This window comes from Gorilla gorilla, chromosome 8 (genome assembly GCF_029281585.2).
Source record: "Gorilla gorilla gorilla isolate KB3781 chromosome 8, NHGRI_mGorGor1-v2.1_pri, whole genome shotgun sequence".
In the NCBI taxonomy this organism is placed as follows: Eukaryota; Metazoa; Chordata; class Mammalia; order Primates; family Hominidae; genus Gorilla; species Gorilla gorilla.
In genome coordinates, this window is record NC_073232.2 from 83,676,265 (window position 1) to 83,701,916 (window position 25,652).

Below are 25,652 nucleotides of genomic sequence, written 5' to 3' on the forward strand. Positions count from 1 at the left end.
TCCTGGTTGCAATACACAATCTAACAGCCATTGGAGGGAAAAAAGGACTCCTTAATGTACTTCATTTCTTTGCCCAGTAATAAGCTATTACATAGGGTAAATCTGATTTCTGCTTTCATCTCTGCATTGGGTCAAGACAAAATAACTTTTTGTTTTTCTTCATAACTAGAATAAAAACAAAAACAAAAACAAGAATTGAGCAGGGTAATGGGAGGAAAGAACAAAGTAGAGGCATTTATGATGAAATAATACAGTTTGTCTACTTGAATCCATTTCTAGCATAAACCTCTGCTTACCCCATCTTCAACATTCTCCAGTAAAGCTAGAAATTTTTTTGTTCTTTTTCTCTTCTGATAACTTTCCCTCAACCCATCATATTACTGTCAGGCCTCTGAGCCCAAGCTAAGCCATCATATCCCAGTGACCTGCACATATACATCCAGATGGCCTGAAGCAACTGAAGATCCACAAAAGAAGTGAAAATAGCCTTAACTGATGATATGCTACCATTGTGATTTGTTTCTGCCCTACCCTAACTGATCAATGTACTTTGTAATCTCCCCCACCCTTAAGAAGGTTCTTTGTAATTCTCCCCGCCCTTGAGAATGTGCGAGATCCACCCCCTGCCCCCAAAACATCGCTCTTAACTCCACTGCCTATCCCAAAACCTGTAAGAACTAATGATAATCCCACCACCCTTTGCTGACTCTCTTTTCTGACTCAGCCCGCCGGCACCCAGGTGAAATAAACAGCCTTGTTGCTCACACAAAGCCTGTTTGGTGGTCTCTTCACACGCACATGTGAGACATTTGGTGCCGAAGACCCAGGTCAGCGGGACTCCTTCGGGAGACCAGTCCCCTGTCCTCACCCTCACTCCATGAAGAGATCCACCTACGACCTCAGGTCCTCAGACTAACCAGCCCAAGGAACATCTCCCCAATTTTAAATCAGGTAAGCAGCCTCTTTTTACTCTCTTCTCCAACCTCTCTCACTATCCCTCAACCTCTTTCTCCTTTTAATCTTGGCGCCACCCTTCAATCTCTCCCTTCTCTTAATTTCAACTCCTTTCATTTTCTGGTGGAGACAAAGGAGACATATTTTATCCGTTGACCCAAAACTCCGGCGCCAGTCACGGACTCAGGAAGGCAGACTTCCCTTAGTGTTTAATCATTGCGGGGACGCCTCTCTGATTATTCACCCACGTTCCATTGGTGTCTGATCTCCGTGGGGACGCCTGCCTTGGTCATTCATCCACATTCCCTTGGTGGCAAGTCAATTGTGGAGACGCCTGCTTTGGCTGCTCCCCACCCCCCTTCTCCGTGTCTCTACCCTTCTCTTTAAACTTGCCTCCTTCACTATGGGCAACCTTCCACCCTCCACTCCTCCTTCTTCTCCCTTAGCCTGTGTTCTCAAGAACTTAAAACCTCTTCAACTCTCGCCTGACCTAAAATCTAAGCATCTTATTTTCTTCTGCAATGCCGCTTGACCCCAATACAAACTCGACAGTGGTTCCAAATAGCCAGAAAACGGCACTTTCGATTTTTCCATCCTACAATATCTAAATAATTCTTGTCATAAAATGGGCAAACGGTCTGAGGTGCCTGATGTCCAGGCATTCTTTTACACACTGGTCCCTCCCTAGTCTCTGCTCCCAGTGAGAGTCGTCCCAAATCTTTCTTCTTTCTCTCCTGTCTGTTCCTTCAGTCCCAACCCCAAGCGTCTCTGAGTCTTTTGAATCTTCCTTTTCTAGGGACCCATCTGACCTCTCTCCCCTCCTCCCCAGGCTGCTCCTTGCCAGGCCAAGCCAGGTCCCAATTCTTCCTCAGCCTCTGCTTCCCCACCCTATAATCCTTCTATCACCTCCCTTCCCCACACCCAGTCTGGCTTACAGTTTTGTTCCATGACTAGCCCTCCCCGACCTGCCCAACAATTTCCTCTTAAAGAGGTGGCTGGAGCTAAAGGCATAATCAAGGTTAATGCTCCTCTTTTCTTTATCTGACCTCTCCCAAATCAGTTAGCATTTGGGTTCTTTTTCATCAAATACAAAAACTCAACCCAGTTCAAGGCCTGTTTGACAACAACCCTTAGATGCTTTACCACCCTAGACCCAGAGGGGCCAGAAGGCTGCCTTATTTTCAATATGCATTTTATTACCCAATCCGCTCCCGACATTAGAAAAAGCTCCAAAAATTAGACTCCGGCCCTCAAACCCCACAACAGGACTTAATTAACCTCGCTTTCAAGGTGTACAGTAATAGAGTAATGGCAGCCAAGTAGCAATGTATTTCTGAGTTGCAACTCCTTGCCTCCACTGTGAGACAAACCCCAGCCACATCTCCAGCACACAAGAACTCCAAATGCCTGAACCGCAGCTGCCAGGGGTTCCTCCAGAACTTCCTCCCCCAGGATCTTGCTTCAAGTGCCGGAAATCTGGCCACTGGGCCAAGGAATGCCCGCAGGCCGGGATTCCTCCTAAACCGTGTCCCATCTGTGCAGGACCCCACTGGAAACTGGACTGTCCAACTGGCCCAAGGCTCTGATTGACTCCTTCCCAGATCTTCTCGGCTTAGCGGCTGAAGACTGACACTGCCCAATAGCCTCAGAAGCCCCCTGGACCATCATGGAGGCCGAGCTTCGGGTAACTCTTACAGTGGAGGGTAAATCCGTCCCCTTCTTAATCATTATGGAGGCTACTCACTCCACATTACCTTATTTTCAAGGGCCTGTTTCCCTTGCCTCCATAACTGTTGTGGGTATTGACGGCCAGGCTTCTAAACCCCTTAAAACTCCCCAATTCTGGTGCCAACTTGGACAATATTCTTTTATGCACTCCTTTTTAGTTATCCCCACCTGCCTGGCTCCCTTATTAGGTCGAGACATTTTAACTACATTATCTGCTTCCCTGATTATTCCTGGGCTACAGCCACACCTCATTGCCACCTTTTGCCCCAGTTCAAAGCCTCCTTCACATCCTCTCCTTGTATCTCCCCTCCTTAGTCCACAAGCATAGGACACCTCTACTCCCTCCTTGGCAACAAATGATGCACCCTTTACCATCCCATTGAAACCTAATCACCCTTATCCTGCTCAATGCCAATATCCCATCCCACAGCATGCTTTAAAAGGATTAAAACCTGTTGTCACTTGCCTGTTACAGCATGGCCTTTTAAAGCCTGTAAACTCTCCTTACAATTCCCCTGTTTTACCTGTCCAAAAACCAGACAAGCCTTACAGGTTAGTTCAGGATCTGCACCTTATCAACTAAATTGTCTTGCCTATCCACCCAGTGGTGCCAAAGCCATATACTCTCCTATCCTCAATACCTCCCTCCACAACCCCTCCATAACTCATTATTCCGTTCTGGATCTCAAACATGCTTTCTTTACTATTCCTTTGCACCCTTCATCCCAGCCTCTCTTCGCTTTCACTTGGACTGACCCTGATACCCATCAGGCTCAGCAAATTACCTGGGCTGTACTGCTGCAAGGCTTCGCGGACAGCCCCCATTACTTCAGTCAAGCCCAAATTTCTTCCTCATCCATTACCTATCTTGACATATTTCTTCATGAAAACATACGTGTTCTCCCTGCTGATCGTGTCCAGCTAATCTCCCAAACCCCAACCCCTTCTACAAAACAACAACTCCTTTCCTTCCTGGGCATGGTTGGATACTTTCGCCTTTAGATAGCCTCGGAAGCCCCCTGGACCATCACAGATGCCAAGCTTTGGGTAACTCTTACAGTGGAGGGTAAATCCGTCCCTTTCTTAATCAATAAGGAGACTACTCACTCCACATTACCTTATTTTCAAGGGCCTGTTTCCCTTGCCTCCATAACTGTTGTGGGTATTGACGGCCATCCTAACAAAACCATTATATAAACTCACAAAACCAAACCTAGATGACTCCATAGATCCTAAATCCTTTCACCACTCCTCTTTCTGTTCCTTAAAAACAGCCCTAGAAGCTGCCCCCACACTAGCTCTCCCTAACTCATCCCAACCCTTTTCATTACACACAGCCAAAGTGCAGGGCTGTGTGGTCAGAATTCTTACACAAGAACCAGGACCACGCCCTGTAGCCTTTCTGTCCAAACAACTTGCCCTTACTGTTTTAGCCTAGCCCTCATGTCTGTGTGCAGTGGCTGCTGCCGCCCTGTTACTTTTAGAGGCCCTCAAAATCACAAACTATGCTCAACTCACTCTCTACAGTTCTCGTAACTTCCAAAATCTATTTTCTTCCTCACATCTGACACACATACTTTCTGCTCCCTGGCTCCTTCAGCTGTACTCACTCTTTGTTGAGTCTCCCACAATTACCATTGTTCCTGGCCCAGACTTCAATCCGGCCTCCCACATTATTCCGGATACCACACCTGACCCCCATGACTGTATGTCTCTGATCCACCCGACATTCACTCCATTTCCCCATATTTCCTTCTTTCCTGTTCCTCACCCTGATCACATTTGGTTTACTGATGGCAGTTCCACCAGGCCTAATCACCACTCACCAGCAAAGGCAGGCTATGCTATAGTATCTCCCACATCTATCACTGAGGCTACCGCTCTGCCTCCCTCCATTATCTCTCAGCAAGCCGAACTCATTGCCTTAATTCAAGCCCTCACTCTTGCAAAGAGACTACGTGTCAATATTTATATTGACTCCAAATATGCCTTCCATATCCTGCACCACCATGCTGTTATATGGGCTGAAAGAGGTTTCCTCACTATGCAAGCATCCTCCATCATTAATCCTCTTTAATAAAAACTCTTCTCAAGGCTGCTTTACTTCCAAAGGAAGCTGGAGTCATACACTGCAAGGACCACCAAAGGACATCAGATCCCATGGCTCAGGGCAACGCTTATGCTGGTAAGGTAGCTAAAGAAGCAGGCAGAATTCCAACTTCTGTCCCTCACGGCCAGTTTTTCTCCTTCTCATCGATCACTTCCACCTACTCCCCTGCTGAAACTTCCATCTATCAATCTCTTCCCACACAAGGCAAATGGTTCTTAGACCAAGGAAAATATCTCCTTCCAGCCTCACAAGCCCATTCTTTTCTGTCGTCATTTCATAACCTCTTCCATGTAGGTTACAAGCCACTAGCCCGTCTCTTAGAACCTCTCATTTCCTTTCCATCGTGGAAATCTATCCTCAAGGAAATCACTTCTCAGTGTTCCATCTGCTATTCCACTACCCCTCAGGGATTGTTCAGGCCAACCCCCCCACCCCACCCTTCCCTACACATCAAGCTCAGGGATTTTCCCCCGCCCAGGACTGGCAAATTGACTTTACCCACATGCCCGGAGTCAGGAAACTAAAATACCTCTTGGTCAGGGTAGACACTTTCACTAGATGGGTAGAGACCTTTCCCACAGGGTCTGAGAAGGTCACTACAGTCATTTCTTCCCTTCTGTCAGACGTAATTCTTCAGTTTAGCCTTCCCACCTCTATACAGTCCCATTAACGGATGGGCCTTTACTAGTCATATTACCCAAGCAGTTTCTCAGGCTCTTGGTATTTAGTGGCTCCTGGTTTTACCTCAAATTGCCACCCTTAAGTCTCTCTTGAGGTGGATAGAAGATCTTCAGTGACAAGGTATCCTCCAATACTTTCACCCTGATGAAGTCCTATTCTTTACTTTTATATTTACTCTTATTCTCATTCCTGTTCTTATGCCACCCTCTACCTCTCCCCAGCTATCTCTACCACACTATCAAACTCACTGTCTCCTAGACGTTTCTAATCCTTCTTTAACAAACAATTGCTGGCTTTGCATTTCTCTTTCCTCCAAAATCGCGGAGACCTCAACTTACTCACTGCTAAAAAAAGAGGACTCTATATTTTTAAATGAAGACTGTTGTTTTTACCTGAATCAATCTGGCCTGGTATATGACAACATAGAAAAACTCAAGGATAGAGCCCAAAAACTCGCCAACCAAGCGAACAATAACATTGAACCCCTTTGGACACTTTCTAATTGGACGTCCTGGGTACTCCTAATTCTTAGTCCTTTAATACCTAGTTTTCTCCTTCTTTTATTCGGACCTTGTGTCTTTCGTTTAGTTTTTCAATTCATAAAAAACTGCATCCAGGCCATCACCAATCATTCTATACAACAAATGTTCCTTCTAACAACCCCACAATATCACCCCTTACCCCAAAATCTTTCTTCAGTTTAATCTCTCCCACTCTAGGTTCCCATGCTGTCCCTAATCCCACTTGAAGCAGCCCTGAGAAACATCGCCCATTATCTCTCCATACCACCCCCAAAAATTTTTGCCACCCCAACGCTTTACCATGATTTTATTTTTCTTATTAATATAAGAAGACAGGAACGTCAGGCCTCTAAGCCCAAGCTAAGCCATCATATTCCCAGTGACCTGCACATATACATCCAGATGGCCTGAAGCAACTGAAGATCCACAAAAGAAGTGAAAATAGCCTTAACTGATGATATTCTACCACTGTGATTTGTTTCTGCCCTACTGATCAATGTACTTTGTAATCTCCCCCACCCTTAAGAAGGTTCTTTGTAATTCTCCCCGCCCTTGAGAATGTACTTTGTGAGATCCACCCCCTGCCCCCAAAACATTGCTCTTAACTCCATCGTCTATCCCAAAACCTATAAGAACTAATGATAATCCCACCACCCTTTGCTGACTCAGCCCGCCTGCACCCAGGTGAAACAAACAGCCTTGTTGCTCACACAAAGCCTGTTTGGTGGTCTCTTCACACGCACACGTGAGATAATTACTACTGCTAATTTTGAGCAAAAAAAAAAAAAAATTCAGAGGGAGAAAGGAAGATGCCTTTGCTTGTACCTCCTAAGAAAAAAAAAAAAGAAAAGAAAATTTCTTTGGTAAATTTAGAATTGATCTCTCTCCTGGCAAAATAAATTTTTGTTAAATTTTTGTTATAGCTGTTTAAGAAGGAAACTGGCAGATAATCAGAACTGGACGGCAAAGTGTTTTGTGATCCTCCTGCAGATTCCAGGGTTTCAGTATCACCTCCAGCCATGCTGATTTAACCAGACAGACAGACAGCACTATCACAAAAGAGCACACCTGCAGCTTCCTTTCCTGGTAAGCAAATGGTCCTCTACGCAGTCCTCTGCACTCATCTCTGCCTCTCAGCTCCCTATTCTATTCTTATTAAACCTGAGAAGGAACTATCACAAGGGCAGGTAGAGTCCAACAATTCTAAGCACACACAGCTCAGTATAAAATTCTACAAAAAATAGGAACTGCTGATGCTCGACACAGCTGAAACTCAGCTGCCACCTGGGCCGGGGCCGGCCAGTTGCTGGGCCTCCACCCTAGGTGCTGCTGCACACCCTTCAGAGCACAGTTACTTCAGTAAAGTATTCCACAAAGTGTACATTTGAGAAAGTCTCTTCTCTTCTCTACCACCTTCTATTTCTCTCTCAAAAAAAAAGTGCGCATTAAGATAATAGTTCAATGCCATGGTGTGCCTACTATTAAAAAACACACAGTAGTCTGGAAAGTCATGCTAGAGTTTCCACAGCAACTGCACCATGGCTCAACTTGTAACAGCAACCATTCCGTTCCAAAATGCTTTAAGAGACTCTAGAAAAGAGAGAGAGAAGTCAAGTTACAATCCCGGGGGAGGAGAAAACACGCCCTTGCTTTCATGTACTTGAATTCTCCCCATCAAAAATACTGTTTAAGTACATATTGCACCATTAATAAATATTCCTGCCCCTAATTATCTAACGAACAGTAGATAACTCTGGAAACAGCTACTGATAATTCTTTTAGTTGGGAGGTTAGAGAAGAGGTTGGTCGGAAAAAATTACTAATATTTTAAAACAGAAATATGCCTTCTCAACAAAGCATATTCTTAACTAAGCATAAAAGGTTACTTCGGGTAATCCAATCAAGTCAGCAATTACAAGGCTCCATTCCATGACGTGAAGCATCTTCTCTCCCTCTTTGAACCGGCTAATTCAAAGAGACCAACCTAAATGCCCCAGGAATTCATTCCCAAGGTGAGTGGAGGGGGAAAACAGGGAGGGATCTGTGCAGCTTCCCCTCCAAGAGGGGAAACAACCCCACCCCACCACCCCCGCCGCCCCCTGCACTGTGCTAGGGAGATTCTAAACAGAATGCCTTTTCATTAAACCACTAGAAGCCGTTTTTAGTATTTTACAAAATCCAAAAGAATTCTTCTATAAAACTGCCTACATCAAATAGATGGTGCTGGAAGAAAATCCAAATATAAAGAACAGCTATCCACAGGGCTAAAATCAGGCAAGGGAGATCTGCAATGGGAAGCAGGCAGGTGTCAGAAGGGACCCATTGCATGTCCCTTCTCTGAGACTCCAGCTCCACATATTTTCTGAGTCCCCATGTAAACTGGAGAACATACCTAGCCTTCCATGTCAACAGAACTTTATCTCTACTAGCCATGTATCTTATTCTAAAAACAAAAACACCAGTTTGGAGGTTAATCCTGTGTTCAGCCAGAACATCTCCAATCTACAGGAAGAAGTCTTCTCAGGGTTTGCCACGTAACAGTCGGAATTTTCTCCCCCGCATGGCACTGAAGGGAGCATATTACTGGGATCTGCTAAGGTGGAGTCCAGTTATGTATCTCCCTATCAGTACTCCGCACATAAAAGATCTACTGCAGAAGAGAGATAACCCCTTATCTTTTATGTTTATTTTTGTAGAGACAGACTCTCGTTATGTTGCCCAGGCTGGTCTTCAACTCCTGCCATGAAGCAAACCTCCTACCTTGGCCTCCCAAGTGTTGGGATTAACAGCATGAAACACCACACCCATCCTGCTTCTTTTCAATTGAGGAAACAGAATAGCCTGTGCCTCCCTTCACACCTTGAATTAAACAGCGTTGTGTCCTGTGTCGGCCACCTGGCAGGCAGGCTGGTCTGTAAGTCATGTTACCTTCTCACCACTTCACACACTAGTACCCAAATTCTGTGGTGGAGTAAAAGGACTTCCAGAAAAGTGGAGTAGACACCCAAGACACCAGTCCCCGAGAAGGAACCTCAAACATGGAGAAGCACCCTGGCCATGGAGAAGGACCCCCTGGGCAGTCAAGCCAAGAGTTAGCAGCCAGACATGCAGTCCACAGCCTCCACGGCCCAGCAGGGAGCTACGACCTCACCATGCTCAAGAGGAACATCCAAAATGCCACCCTCACTTTCAAAGTGCCTTTAGTTGTCTTACCATCAAGCACACATGGTTAAAAAGGAGGAACTTTATAAAATGTGGAAAGAAACCATGTGAGAAACCCAATCAGCTCATGCTTTCAAGTCAGTTGGGTTCTCAAAGTTCATTTGTACATTTGCTTGGAACTTAAAATGCATTTCTGCAGCGAGTCTGCTACAAGCCTACGCTATAAGGGACTGACATACCAAGCTGAAAGGCCAGGAAAGCAAGCATGGCGTATGTCTGATTCTTCACAGGGGCAGCTCCGTCAGGCAAGGCAGGCCTTATCCCTTCCCAGGCTCCACCAGTTCTCAGGCTAAACCCCTTCTCAGAATAGCTTGGGAATATCTTACCCTCACAAATGTGGTCTGGTTAAACTAACTAAAAATTGAGCATATTTTCAGTGATTTTAAAGGAAGAAACTTGTAAGGGTATTTTATCTGCAAATTTACTTAACTGGTCACTTTACGGTTTTTTGTTTTGTTTTGTTTTTAGACAAAAACTACTGAGCATTTTGTAAAATGCAGGGAGAGCCCCACCAAGAGCAGTTAGCAAAACTTACAGCCTTAGGAGTCTGAATTACACAATAACATCTCGAGAACCATATGGTAAACGATTTCTACCACCGGGAACTTGGCAATGCCCTAATCTCACACAGCTGTTGGTCCCAGCAGTCAAAACATAGGAACTGGACCAGCCAGACACATAAATGACCCCAAGTAGTGACCAAATCATGGGGCTCCACGGTTGTAACAAAAGGACCTGAGAGGATTAGCACAGGCTGCATTTCCGAATCTCCGCCATGCAAAAGGACACGTGTTGGTCACTTCCAAGGAACACAACCTGTATCTATATCATGTCCACCAAGGACCCTGCTGGCTTTTAAGCCACTTCCATGTCTCTGGCAAAATGCATCAGTCCTCTGAGAGGATCACAATCACATCTGTCCCCATACTCACTGCAGAGAATGGAGGGCCAGCTCTGCCCACAGTCGGGGCCCTAGGCTCCAGGGGGTGGCTCTCATGCAGCAGACGGGACCTCCACTGGCTTCCTGGTCATGCTCCTTGATCATATGGCTTTGCTCTCAGCCTCCACGGGCCCCAGGAAGCCCAGCTACTACCCTCCCTGCTGCCTCCATCCATGCCCACTCCACATGGATGAGGGTGTTTCTCCTCCAGCACTGCTCAGAGAACAGAGTCTGGTCTCACTGTGCCTCCCCTTCCCTCGGCCCTGGAAGCAAGCACATCACCAGAGGGGGAAGTCCTGCCTATACTGCGCCAGCACTCCTCTGGGAATCCTCACTCAAGGTTAGCAACTGGCAATTTAAGGTCCTCTCTTTAATCCACCTAAGGATCAAAATGAGAAACTGGAAGGAGAGCAGAGGGAAAGGACACACATGCATCCAGGCAGGAGAGACGCAGCACCCCACACACAGCTGGGGCCATTTCTGATAGAGCTCCATAATTCTGGAATCTCCTGGGATGGTTCAGACATAACTCAAGCACTGCCAGCACTGCCGCTCCTAGCCCAAGTTCTCAGTCTTTGGTCCCAGGGACAGGGTTCATTTGGTACCCTGCATACAAGGCTGACCTGACCTTAGAAGAAGTGTTATTCTCTCCCACCACCAATGTTGTGTCTCTCCCCTACCTCCTAGAATTCCTCCTCCCCAATCCAGGGCCAAAGAGGGAAATGGTATCCCCATCAGAGACTAATTCTGCCCTCCAAAGTAACTGAGTACCTCTAAGGTAGGGTCTGTGACAAGCTACCTCCCAGAGACAAGGTGGGAAGGAAGCAAGAGCTAGCTCCTTAGGATCCCAAAGGTACAATATTTGCTGCTGAATAATTATAAAGGTTAGGGAACTTAGTGGAAGGATTTCAGGCACTGTGCTAAATATAATGACATGGGGTAAGTAGGTTTGAAGGGAGGAACCACTAGAGACACCACTGCTGCCTGCACAAGGCCGGCTACCAGAACAACTTCGACACTTTTGTTTTGTTTCCACTTTTCTTCTGAATACAAAGGTTTCCTACTAGCTCCAAGTTTGTTTTATGCGTGTGTTTTGCACAAAAGTCCACACAGCAGTGGCAGAGGGACCCCAGCCCTAGGAAGAACAGGGCTATGTGGTAAAGTGTGGGGTCCAAGGGGCACCTGGAGCTGCCACGTGAGCAGTGCTAAGAACCTGCTCCCTCTGAGCCAGCCCCCAGAATTGTAACAGGCAGAAAAATTGATCTGTCTCCAGTACTTTGAATTTTCCTTACCCAACTGGAGATGGGATTATAACCCTTTGTAATTGGAATCCTAGAAAACCCAGAGCTTAGAGGAATCCTGCAAGCCAGACAAGGCTGCCTGAACAGTCTGGGCCTCCAGATCCTGCCTTGGGAGCCTCACGGGGAGAGCACGAAGAGGATTGCAGGGGCACTGGGACACAGCACCCAGCAACTCAAGCACCTCCAGCGACTGCTCCCACGCTGCAGGGTAGGAGTGCCTGGCCCAGCAGGAATCCTCTTTTCTCATGGGAACCGTCCCTGAGGCCTAGGTGAAACTGTCTGGACCTCCTCACCAGCCCTTGGGGCAAGGCTGGAGCGCTCTCTCCCCACCATGGCCTTGCCAGATGCCGAGAACCCGCAACGGAGAAATGGTTCATTTCAGAGTCAGTGAGAACATCGGGGCACCCTGGCCCACTAACAGTACCAGAGAGGCGGCATAACATTCAATTACGGAGGGCCAAGAAGGAGGGCTCATTCTCCAACCTGCAGATACTCAGGCTGGCTGCCCCCCACCCCACCTTCTTGCGGCACCTGCCTCTTACAACTCAGCTGTGGGGTGGGGAGCAGAACACAGATGGGGAGGTGAAACTCCAGTCGGCCTGTCTGGTGAGTGCTTTGGGAAGGTGTGAGAATAAAATGACCTGTTGAGAGAAAGCTTTTAAAATAATTATAGCTTTCCATACTCCAGGCTCTCTCAACTAGTTTCTACACTGTGATCCCCCGATCCTACCACCATGAGTATAAAGAACTGAACCCAATTTTCACAAACGATCTTCATTGCTTCACACACTACATATCAAGCACCTGCTATGTGCAAAACGCCATGCTGGGGACGAGAGGATGAAAGAGCCAGTCAGTATCCCAGCCCTCTGGAGCCCACCATTCACAGAGGCAAAAAGAGGGAGCCACCACAGCATAACACAGTAACATGCACCCTGAGACAGACCCAAAGCCTTTCTCGGGGGCCCTATGCACCCCACAACACCCGCACACTGGGCCAGCTGGGGGTGCTGTAAAACCTCCGCAAAGGGTGAGTGCTGCCCCCATCCCCCGGAGCCACTGGAGAGGCCCAGCCCTAAACCCAGCCTCAGAGATGCACCCAGGACAGCTGAAGGTGAGGGTTTGTCCTTTCAACTGAAAAAAGACAGTGCACAGGACCTAAAAGTAACACACAACCAGGCGCTGACAGCGTCTCTCTCTTACCAAACTTCAGTCGGACTGCTCTGAAGGCTCTTCCAAAATGGACCTCCACCTTTGGCCCTCCATATCTTTCTTTGTGTCTCCTGACTTTGGCAAAAGCCCTGCTAAGTCAGTTTAGCTGAATTGCCCCCCTCCTCAACATCTGATCACCCTCGATATCTGATGTGTTCCTCGTCCTCTACTGTCCCCCACCACCCCCCAGGTGACATCTGATTCTCCTGACTTATCCTCAGCAAGAATCCTCATTGGGTCAGTTGAGCTAGAATCTCCCTGATCCCTGAGGTTTCCTCTAGTAATTTCCATACAATGACCTTCGCACTGCTCCTTGGTTCTGAATTCCCAGTGGCCCATGCTGCACTTGCCATTGAGCCTGGTTTTATACTGGAATCTCTCCTCCCCTACTGCAATAGTTTTCCTGAGTAAAATCTGTTTTCACCACCTTAACTACTACCCAGCTCTGGTTTTTTTCTCTAACAATGCAACAACACATAGCTTTTCCTGAGGAAGCCAGTACTATTACCCATCACTTTCTGGTAAAAACTTCTTAACTGTTAGTACCCCGGGTAGTGAGACCGCAGGGAGAAGACTGAGGGAGTCACCTGTCTGAGTCATCTTTAAGGGAGCACACTACATAGGAAAGTGAGGATAAACTAGAACTATTACTTTATTAAAGCAAACAAGGCTGCTTCATAATACTTCTAGCTTTCTTCTTCAACTCCAAATTCTGAATTCCTATTGCGGGGCGGGGGAGGGTGGGAAGAACATGTGGCGAATGGATGTGAAGTTTCCAAAGAGAAGCCCTCAGTGAGTTTTACAATACTCCCATTTAATTTTCCAAGGCACAGACTCACAGCATTCAGAAGGAGAGGGCCCGTGATGAAACACTTTCTCCTCTGCTTTCAGCCACTGGGGTCACCTAAACAGGAGAATATGGTGTGGTCACCAAGGCCCTTCAAAACAGAGGTTAAGTAAGGAATGAAAAACATGCCCTAAAAACAAAACAAACAAAAATCTTGAACTAAAAGGCACAAGATGTCAGAGATACTTTAAATATTAACAAGTGTCTATGCGACAGCATACCAAAAGACCAGCCTGGCTGAGAACCAACTCAGTGTGAAAGCCATGAAGTGCCACCCTGCACCACTGACCGGTCCAAACAATGCCTTGAAGCCGGCCGTGTGACCCACACACTTCAACTTCAGATAGGATCTTAAGCCAATCAACCTAACCCCCCTTGTCCCCATCATGAGTCTTTTAAACAAATGTGAGTTACTCAAGTCTGCAATCAAATGAACGTTTTTATTAAACAATTTAAATCACAATTACTAGGCTTTTCACAGCACGAAATTCTTTTAAAGAAAAATGCACATGTTAATTGAATCAAGGCAGTTTTGGCAGTTCTTGTATTTCAGCATTTTCACCATTAACCTATCCTTGTAAGTTATCTCTACCAGGCTTCTCAAAGTGCAGGCAATTAACTAAAGCTTTAAATTAGGAGTGGAGAAATCAGAAAACAGCCAAATGGTCTCTATGAGGAAGACTTGGGCATTACCACAGCCACAAGGCCATTTCTAGCCACAGCTCCACGTCTCTTGGAGAATGCTGTTTCCCAGCAGTCGTTACAGGAGGGGAAACATAAGTTGCACGGAGCACTGGAGAGTGAAGAACGGGTCCACTGAACCAAACACTGGCAAAGAAAGGCTCAACTCACTCCTGCTGTCCAGTCACATCCCTGTCTCTGGACAAACTGCATTCTTTTTTGCTGTTGCTTCATTTCTTTTTATATACAGATTAAAAGCCTAGATTTGTAAACTTTTTTGTTTTTTTAGAGACAGGGTCTCGCTATGTTGCCAGGCTGATCTCGAACTCCTGGCTCCAAGCAATCCTCTGGAGTGGCTAGAACTACAGGTGCGTGCCACCGTGCCCACACACTGCTTTCTTTAACAGTCCACACACAGCCATCTGCCCTTTCCCTCCTGATGATACTAATCCAATGATGCCTTCGCCATGCACTAAAAGCCTGGAGAAAATGGCCTGGAAATCTACTGAATGCAAAGAAGCTCTAAAGCCACAGCTCACCTAGTGAGCTGCCTCTTCACAGAGAATGGATGGAAGCCAGAGAAGGGAAAAGATGTACGGAAAAACACAAGGGAGGCAAAACGAGCTGCAGGAGGCCTTCAGGTCAACACCAGCCTTCACACAAAGTCTCCAGGAACAACCTGTGAGCAAGGCAGGTGTCCCTACAACAGGGTGGAAGGGAAAGTGGAAGGTGAATTTAAAAAGGAAATGCAGGGGTACTAAACGCCACCAATTTGCATTGGTTGACAGACATGCCTTCCCAAATAGTAACCAGGCCACGATTTCTGAGTCAATAAAAAACACAGGACACCACTCAGGACAATGACAACAAAAAGCCCAGGACAGCAAGGTTTGAGAAAACACTGTTATTTGATTGCCTCATCTTTCCTCAAGTCAATTCAATTCATCATATACTTATAGGAGCATCTCTTTACTAGATCTGTGTAAAAGAAAAAATTACTCTGACGCTTATTAAAATGGTGAGGAAGACTTTCCCAGGACTACTGTGACAGATGCTAAGACTATCCTAATAGGGGAAGGAGACAGAGCTCAACTCAGAAAACACAGGGCAGCTGGGAACTTAGCACCAATGCGCAGAGGGAGCGGGGTCAGTGGATGGAAAATAACTCACAGGAGACAGCAAGGGGAGGGGGATTCTTGCTGAACGTAGGCCGGGGGAGGAGAGCTCAAGGGTGGGAGGTTGTAGCTAAACTGACTTAGCAGAGCTATGCAGCCTGAAGACAGGACCCAAGAAAAAGGCCTAGTCAAAAAGAGGACTCGAAGGAGCCTGAGTAGCATCTGGTCAAGGAGATGGTCATTGTCATCTGGGCTAGGCTCTGTAATGGCCACAACTGAAGTCCTCCTGGCCACTCCACCTCAAACCTTCCCACCAGTCCTGTCACCTGGTCATGTCACTTCTCCACTTCCAACTCTGCGGTGACTGTACAGCTCTGAGGACTGGCCTGGCATTCAAGGCCCAGCTCCCCAGCTGACCCTCTCCTCTGCTTTCAACCAGTGGGGTCACCTAAACACATCCCACACTTCACTTCCCCACCACTAGAATGTTCTCAGTGCCATCTGGCCATCTGTCAAAATCCTTACTCCCTTCAAGATCTGGTTCTAATTCCAATGCCTCTGAAGCTTTCTCAGATACCCCAGCAGGACTGGACCTCCTCATCCTCAATGAGTCTAAGGGACATTCTCTCTGTACCAGTAACTAGATTATTTTTTTTAATAGCATTTAGTCCTATTTGAACTATGAGCTCCTGAAGGACAGGACGCCTGGCCTGGGTCACTCTACATCCTTCACAACACCCAGAACAGTGCCTTCCTCTGGTCTTTATGTTCTCAACTTCATGGAGGACATTCTTTCCTCCTTTGCCATAAAAATAAAAATTTCTTTCAAATGAGTTAATAAAACTCCACAGACTCAAAACTAATAGTTTTTTACCTATCAGGAATACTAAGTATGAAATGGATGATTCCCACTATACGCAGCAGGAAAAAATATAAAAAGAGTTCCTATCTTGAAAGATCTTGTAGTTACATATCTTCTAAATTTTCTGCAATAAACATATAGTCCTTTTACAAACATATGTTCCTTTTATAATGACATAAAATGTCATTTTGAAAACATTTTAATGGAACAAATAATAAATATTATAGGAATTTAGAGAAGGCTGCGATTCCTGTGACTAGGAACAGGCAATGAGACAGTCATGGGAGAAGTGAGGCCAGCACTAGCCAGGCCATGAAGGGTGGCAGATAAAAACAGAAGGAAGAGGGAAGAAGAGGAGGAACGGTAGCAGAGCAGGGAGTAGGAGGGGGATAACGGGAAGAGGGAGGAGGGGCAGGGAGAAGAATCACAAAGTGACAGTTATGTCTACCACTGACTGAGAACCTGCTTGATCCCAGGCTCCTTCCAAGCACGAGCTTGTCTATCCTTGCCGCCATCCAGTAAGGCAGGTACTATCATTCTCATGATAAGATGAGAAGACTAAAAACTAGGGTAATGTTAAATATGGTGAACCCCAAGTTTCTCTTCAAAGAATCAGTATGTCAGTAGGTTCAGCTCTCTTATTCTTTGATTCTCCATTTTAAAGTTTAACTTCCTGGTTCTCATCGCCCACTTGCTTCTAGGTTCAGTAAACAACTTTCCGGCCAGTCCTAATCAGTAGTTCACATCTGTTCCCCTGGCCATCTGCTCTGTCCTGACTCATTCCGGTCATCTGCTTTGACCTGAGTCACCCTTGGTCACCTGCTCTGACCTAAGTCACCTTTAGTTACCTGTTCTTAACTGGCCTTCCCGCCAAACTACTCACCCCGCCACTCTGCCTCATACCCCTGACCGCTTTAAAATAGCCAATCAGAATTGGCTTAAACTGTGCGGTCCAACCTTAGCCAATAGGGGAACAACATAGCAGTAGGGGCTACCTGCATCAGGAATAAGAACCCCTGCCCCTCCCCTGTCCAGGTGTGCTCTGGCCATTGTTCCAACTGCAATGAGCACCCTTTCTGCAGAAAGTAAAAACCGCCTTGCTGAGAGAATTAAATTTATGTTTGAGTGCTATTTCTTTGTGGCACTGGGGAACAAGCATTTCTAACAATAATTTGCCCAAAGTCACACATCTCATCCATCTAGTAAGTGGTGGACTCTGTACTCTTTCCGCTTTAAGAATATTTCAACTGGGTTCCATGTTCCCAGAGGGATTCCTGGACACTTGGCCTCAGGCCCCAACTCAGCAGGGCCCTGGGTTCCCACTCATCTTCAACCTCAGCAATTCCACTTTAATTCATGTTATGTATCTTGAGTACTTACCTGTCATTAAAAATAATAATACAGGAGTTCCACGACTTCCCAAACTAAACAACAGTTTGAAAATCACTGCCCTATGCCACATTGCCAAGTACAAAGGCATCTTTGGCGGCAAGTGTGCTGAGCTGGGGATTACTGAGGGAAGAAGAGGTCTGCCCTGCACATAGGCTGGGAAGCAGAGGGAAATGAGACTGCAACTCTAAGGCCCAGAAAGTTCCAAGGCACTGAAGTAAGGGAGAGGTAAGGGAGCCCTTTTATCAGGTGACAACTGTCAATCATTGGTTCACACCAAAACCAAATCTGTAGGCACATCCTCAAAGCAGCCAGTATTTAAATAAAAACTTAAGAAAATCTGTTGTTTTCTTTAGGGCTAGCTTTGATATAAAAAACTTCAAATACCAAAATAAACACAACAGATAAGCAGCTCTATTTTAAAACCACCTGACTGTGTGCCAATCTTGCAAAAGAACATGGGTTTCCTCAGCAGCCTGATCCTGGGATGGAAATACCGTCTGCTGGCACACCAGGCATCCTGGGCAACTATTTTGGGGTGTTTTGCCATCCTAGGTTTGCTTCCTACTAATTAATCATTGCAAGGCATTTAGACAAGGTCAAAACTAATTGACAAGAATTTATCTATACTCAACCACAAGTGCATGGGATAAAGCAAGATCAAATTATGCTACTGTGCTGATTTAATTTGTATGCCATATTTTGTACAAACATAATCTGATAGTTCTCACATTTTGAAAGTATAATCCTTAAAAGCAAGCCAATGAATGCTTGGTAGGAGATTTTCCTCATTTTCCATTTACTAAACACTGAGCTGATTTATAACTAAGTGATACTCTGTTTAGCAGAGAGCAGTCTTCAGATACATAGGAAATAATTCACTTTGTTCATTTTGTTCTATGCTCATGACCAATATCAGACGATGCCTTTATGAGAGAAGGCAACAATAACACATTCTTATGGCATACCCAAGTTTTCTTCCAAGCATGAAGAATTGAACTTGGCATTTCACAGTTTTATGGAAGTCAACATAAAAGGGTTTTTGAGTTCTCACTACTTTAAAAGTCACAATTCTCAGCCGGGTGTGGTGGCTCATGCTTGTAATCCCAGCACCTTGGGAGGCCAAGGTGGGCGGATCACAAGGTCAGGGGTTCAAGACCAGCCTTGCCGACACAGTAAAACCCGTCTCTACTAAAAATACAAAAATTAGCTGGGCATGGTGGCACGCGCCTGTAATCCCAGCTACTTGGGAGGCTGAGGCAGAAGAACTGCTTGAACCCGGGAGGCAGAGGTTGCAGCAAGCCGAGATCATACCACTGCACTCCAGCCTGGCAACAGAGCTAGACTCCGTCTCAAAAAAAAAAAAAAAAAAAAAAAGCACAGTTTTCTATTTCTTAGTTTGTTCATAAGTAAAATCAGGGAGTTAAAAGAGTTCCCTTTAGTTCAGCAAACACTTACTAAGCACCATATATGTACACCAGGGGCTGTGGTAATGCCAGGATTCAAAGATGAAACGAACAGTGCCTGACCTTGAGAAGTCTGTAAAATGTAGTAGACTATAGTAGTAGTAGCAGTAGTAGTAGTAGCAGCAATAAAATATATATAAACAGACAACCTCTAATATAATCTGATATAGATGAGGGTTCTAAGGAAACACAGAAAAAGAGCCTGTCGCAGGCAGAATAACGTCCCCAAAGATGTCCACGTCCTAATCCCTGGAACCTGCAATCTTACATGGCAAAGGGGAATTAAGGTTGCAGATGGAATTAAAGTTGTTAATCCACTGACTTTAAAACAGATGTTCCTGGTATTATCTGGGTGAGCCTAAAGCAATCTCCTTAAAAGTGGAAGAAGAAGGCAGAAGAGACAGGGATGTGCTGACAGAAGTACACTCCAGACATGCTAGGCCACTGACTTTGGAAACAGCAGGGGGCCATGAGCCAAGGAACGCAGGCAACCTCTAGACACTGGAAAAGGCAAGGAAACAGATTCTCCCTGAGAGCCTCCAGAGGACCTCAGCACTGCCAGCCCTTTGATTTTAGCCTAGTGATACCCAGGTCAGACTTCTAAACTAGAGAAGTATAAGATAATGCATTTGTATTGTTTTAAGCCAGAAAGTGCATAGCAATTTGTTGTGGCAGCAGCAGAAAAGGAACACAGAGCCTTTCTGTTGGAAAATGCAATTATTTATATGTCAAAAGAGAAAACGCAATTATTTATATGTCAAAAGAGAATACTCATTCCATCAGCCACACCCAACAAGGAGAGGAAGCTCATTAAACCTAAAGCTGGGTGCAAAAATGCAAATGTTGAGTGGTATATAGCCATCATGTGACACTAAGTTTCCAGCGCCTGCTCCCAAAACATCTTTCATAGACTCACCAGTCAACAGAGCTGTGATGTGGAAGACAAATGTGTGTACTTGCCAATACAAGGCCATTAACTATTCATACAGAAACTGCAGTGCCACCTAGTACTTCCGTGCCACATATATAAGTGTTCATCTGGGCCTTCTGAGATGTCTGCTCTCAGACAATCTATTTTGTTTCAGCCTTTGTCAGCCGACACTCTCCATATACAGCCTACCTATATACTCTACAAATAACACTCTCCAAATACAAATGGAGCACAACATTTAAATGTGATACCAGGAAAGGCTGCAGAAGACAGCCCACCCCTGGCCTGGGTCCAGAGCATCTCCTTCTCTAGAATTGCTCTCCAGGAGTCAAATATAGCCCCACAGTTACCTGTCAGGCCACATTCTGAAATGCTAAAGGAACATGAAAACACACAAAGGGGCTGCGCTTCCTCCTGGACACTGGCCCAGCATTTGTTCACTTACTTGAGATGACTCAACTAAGTCATCTCAAGTAAGTGAACGTGCACAAAGGCAGAAGAACTAAGGCCAGAGGGGAAGGGCCATATCTAATTTGGCTATTTTCAGGAAAGCTGTGCTTCAGTATGGAATCCTACAGCTGTGTTCAGAATCCACCAAAGATCTCTGACTTTAAATATTCTTACACGGATCTTGGCAGTGAGTTCACTCAGGAAGAAAATGCTTAATTCTACATGCTATACATTAACTACTAAATGTATTTACACAAAACCCAAACATTTATCTTGCTTTATAAAATACACTTAGAAAACTCCACACAGTAAGTTTTTAAATAATAAGCAAACTGTATGTGCATGAGCACTTTTCAGAACACATGCACACCTGCACTCCCCTCCTCCCTTTCGTGGATTCCTTTCCTTTCTTTACCCACCTCTTCTTGGCATTATCCCCTGGCATCCTCCCTTGTATATCTGATCAATCGACAGTTTGGAAGTCATTCTTCCCACCATCCTTCTCCCACATCTGCCCCACATAGAACATGGAGCAGGCAGTCTCATGGCAGCCCAGAGCTCACTGCTGTCCAGCTGTAGAGCAGCCTCCTCTGCATTTCTATCCAGAAGGGGCAGAACCCTGAAGCCTCAGAACCACCATCATCACCAGGCATTCTTATGGGAGCTCCCGCAACCCCTCAGCAAGCTACATGGGGAAGGAACTCAGCATCCTGAGGAGGAAAAGGACTATCTCACTGGCAGTAACTTTTTTAAAGCAATCAATCATAAGTTTTGGCGTTTTCCTTTGTTCATAAGTTAATCAAAGAGGAATGGGAGATTTTTTCCTGTGTATTTTTTAAGTCAGTCTTATTTCTCTCCCATAAAAGTTCAGAATAGATTCACCTCTAGAATAAAAGGACAGTGGAATTCCTCTCAGTAGTGTAGTATGTTGGCAGCTCAGGGGGAGCATAAAATGGTACTAGGTATGTTTTGGCCCAACAGCAGGAAATCACTGAAGGCCCGCTGGTGTGCACTGAAGAATGTGAACGTGCACAAAGGCAGCACTGCATTTGGGCCACTGCCAGCCTTTCACTCCCAACGCTTTCAGAGAATTGCACCATCCCCCACCCCTCCATAAAAACCAAACAACAAACAAAAAAACAGGTTTTACTAAAGATCTTCATTATTAAAAATCAATGAAGGAATCTTGACATATCTAAGAATGCACTTTCCACACAGAATCAATCCTACAAAAGTAACAATATACTGTAAATGCCTCATTTGAAGATTAGTTCCCAGAAAACCTCCAAGTTTCCTTCAACTCGGTCAATATTGGAAGGCCGTACACTGCAAGATGAGCTCACACAAGTCACCACCATGTGGACTCCGAGTCCATTTAAGTCATCGGTTTAGGGAAACCTGCATTCTCATATTGTAAAAGCCAATAATATAGTATTTTTATAATGGAAACTGACATAATGGGATACTGCTTATATACAATAAACTTTAAAGCTCCAAACAACAAATACTCCCTTAGACTCAGTCACTACTAAAGAACAATCAAGTCTAACTTTGGATATCAGAGGCCCCTTCCTCACCTGCCATCTTCTAAGAACCAGGATGCATAGCTCTCTTAAGAGAGACCTGCAGGATGAGAAAAGCTGCCATGCTTTACCGGGAAATCCCTTTCCATTCTGGACCTGCCTTTTCTCTAGCACAAAGGTTAAAGGGAGCTAAGGACAAAAAAGGTTCCACAGACTCTGACACGATACAAAGATTTAAAAAAGATATTCACAGAATGTAATGTATGACGTCTCAACAAGCCGGCCCCAAGTTAAGCATCCCCAGGTCACTAGCTCTCTTCTACAGGAACGTGACACAAATTTTTGGCTAAATCTAACGGAATTACATATCCAGAGGTCCAAAAGCGCACGCTATTCCTATCCCTCTGTTTCCCATTTCAATCAGATTGCTGGGGGAAGAAAAAAACAGAAAGACAAAGGAGCAAGACACTTAAAACATGAGACGCATTAGGACAGATATGTAGTGACATTCAGAGCTCACACATGCTTATGGTAAATTCTGTTTTTGTGCTCAATGAAATCCCTAAGATGATGCTGACCTTTTCTCTTTCAAGAGGCTGAGCAAAAGGCCGGTATCACTCCTCAACAAAATAACTATCTCATTCGTGGAAGAGGAGATCACAAAGTTCTCATTTATGGAAGGCACCCCAAGACTGGACAGTTCTGATGACGAACACTGCAAAGGGCAACTGGGTTTTAAAACTTTCTTATCTATTATTAGGAATATTACAGTGAAACTCAATTTCACGTGTTTTAAAGAAATATCAGGTATCGGTAAGAATATGGGGCAACTGGAATATTCTCACCTTTGCTTCTGGGAGTATACAGTGGCATAACCACTTTGGAAAACTGTGGACAAAGCATTCCACCTGTTACTTAAAATTTGCAGGTACTAAATGATATTATGCCTCAAGTTTAGTTTTTAATTTTAAACACAAATAAAAACTAAAATGGTCACACAGGGATCACAATCACTGAACCAACTTCATTTACCTGAATCACCCATTTAGTACAGGAGTACCACAGGAGTTGGAAATACAAATAATGTACAAACAATCCTTTATTGCTGGCAAACGGTGAGGGAGGGAGGGAGACCACTAGAATATTCCTGCTCTGGGGTAATCACCTTCTGCAAATTAGGGCTAAAAAGGATAAACAATAAGAGTATGATAATTTGAATTCACATATTGCTATACTTGAGATTTAATAGTATCAAATCACAATAATGAAAGATACAAGTAACCAGATTATGAGCCACTATCAATTCTCAATCTGTCGATAGCTGTTATGTACCTGGATCTCTGCTACTATCTTTCTGCCACACTCACTATAAAATACAGATAAGCTCAATCCATATGGTGGGAACGAAGGTTGTAGATCTGACACTGTGCATTAATCTGAGTTCCTAGAGATGACTGCCTTTAGCTGAAGTGGTGCCCAAAAGGAACTCATCAGTCACCTGAGCACAGGCAGGAACTTCCTGAGGCAAACGTGGGTATGGACCATGGCAGAAATTAGATAATCCCACCAAGGCATCAATTGAGGAGCCAACAGAATTCTCAGACGGCAGGCCTGCTGCCTCAGAAGCCCACGGAAGCACTTTTTGAGGAAAGCTCTTCCCACAAACCTAAACTGAAAGGGTCCCAGGGGCACCTTGTCCCTGTGGGAGAAGGACAGGCAAACTATGTGCCCAGGACTGGCCTGGAGTCATCTCCACACATGAGTGTATAGACCCAGATGGACTCACCCTATGTGAGTCGTGATGTGTACCCACCCCGCCCCTCCACTGCAGGGCCACTCGAAAGCCAAGTAGCTGTGAAAGGAAAACAAAAACTTGGGACTCCAATTCACTATGTCAAAAGGAGAAATATTAAGCTGAAAGCTAAGTCATGCAAAAGTCCTTTCCTTTTGTTCCTACATAGATAGCTACTGATAAAACGTTAAGTATCTCCACAGGCGGCTACTCTTATGTTCACCTTATCTAGGTAAAGTGTTGATTTACTGAGTTCCAGAGGAATACGTAACTGACTATTCCCCTACCTGCTCCTTTTCTCTTGCAACATGTGGATTCAGTAATACCCTACCCTCTTTCCCCTTCAGCCTGCTTTTCCCCTTTAAATATTGATGCCCTCAAAATCATCTTTGGAGAAAAGCACAGACTATAAACTGCTTGTGTGATGCCATGTTTTTTTTAATCCTCGTCATTCTCCTTAATCTTAGCAAAATAAACTTCTAAACTGATTGCGACCTGTCTCAAATACTTTTGGGTTTATACAGCTATTCTGCTAAAATGTGAAGGGGAAGGAAACCCTCCTTTAATCAGAATTTATGGTGACGGAGTTGTAATTGTTTCCCAGCGTGCTGTCTGTGAAACATCATCAGAAAATGTGTTTAACAGAACATTTCATAGTTAAGTTTAGGAAATGTTACTTTATATATATATATATATATATATTCTTACTCTCATTCCCCACAATGCATAATACAATTTACCACTGACCATATAAAGTGCTTAGAGTAGTGCAGGAAAGAAACCTGCTTTACTCTAAGCCAGGTTTTTCCCAATCTTAGTTGATAAATCTTTTTTCTACCTAAAAGTACTGTCCCCAATCTAGCTTGATCTTAAAAATCATCTAGGACTATTTTGTTAAAACAAGATTCCCCAATCCCTTTATCAAAAACTTTAAGGGAGGGGTCAGGTAGCTTAACAGGCACATGAGGTGACACAATCAGAACAGTTGAGAAAATATTGATAAGCTAACATTTGGCCAGAAATACTTTCTTCTTTTGAAAATGTTTCAGGCCAGGCACGAGGGCTCATGCCTGTAATCCCAACACTTTGGGAGGCCAAGGCGGGCAGATCACCTGCGGTCAGGAGTTTGAGACCAGCCTGGCCAACATGGTGAAACTCTGTCTCTACTGAAAATACAAAAATTAGCTGAGCGTGGTGGCGGATGCCTGTAATCCCAGCTACTCGGGAGGCTGGGGCAGGAGAACTGCTTGAACCTGGGAGGCAAAGGTTGCAGTGAGCCGAGATTGTGCCACTGCACTCCAGCCTGGGCAACAGAGCAAAACACCATCTTAAAAAAAAAAAAAAGAAAGAAAATGTTTCTAAAAGTTTCTAGTTCAATTTCCTACTTTACTAAGTTTCATATGCTGAATATTGATTCAACGTCATTATTCTAAGCACTGTTATCCATTTACAGTCACCCCTAGGTCATCTGCAGGCGACTGATATTTGGACAAACACCAAAATCTGTGCATGCTCAAGTCTCCCCGTCGGAGCTGTAGAACCCACAGATACAGAAAAAGGCAGTTCTTGGTCACGCAGGTTTTGCATCCCGAAATATTGCGTTTTCGATCCATGTTCAATTGAAAACAATCCACATATAAGTGGACTAATGTGGCTCAGACCCAAGGTGTTCAGGGTCAGCTGTGTAGTACTAAGGGTACACAGAGTGTAGTATGGTTGACTCTCTACTGGTCATGAGTATATCACAGCAGCAGTTTTTTTTTTTTTTAACCTTTTGGATTTTATTTTCACTAAGTTGATCATAATAATAACAACAATTATAATTACTGAGCTCTTAAATGTACTGTCTCCCATAGTTTTCACAACAACCTTATGAGAAAAGTACTGCTGTTATTTTTCCCATTTTGAGGAAATGAAGAAGCCGGCC

The 25,652-nt window shown here is 44.9% G+C and overlaps 1 protein-coding gene across 4 annotated transcripts in view; it reads right to left on the minus strand.

The window, feature by feature from the left end:
* CCNY (cyclin Y) overlaps positions 1-25,652 on the minus strand; it is a 320,349-nt gene that overhangs the window by 160,210 nt on the left and 134,487 nt on the right. The window contains exon 4 of one of the 4 annotated variants that reach the window (XM_019034945.3): positions 13,509-13,573. The exons of the other annotated variants lie outside the window; for them this stretch is intronic. The gene's annotated coding sequence lies outside the window, so the exon portion shown is untranslated. The remainder of the gene's footprint in view (positions 1-13,508; positions 13,574-25,652) is intronic. 4 annotated transcript variants of the gene reach the window in all.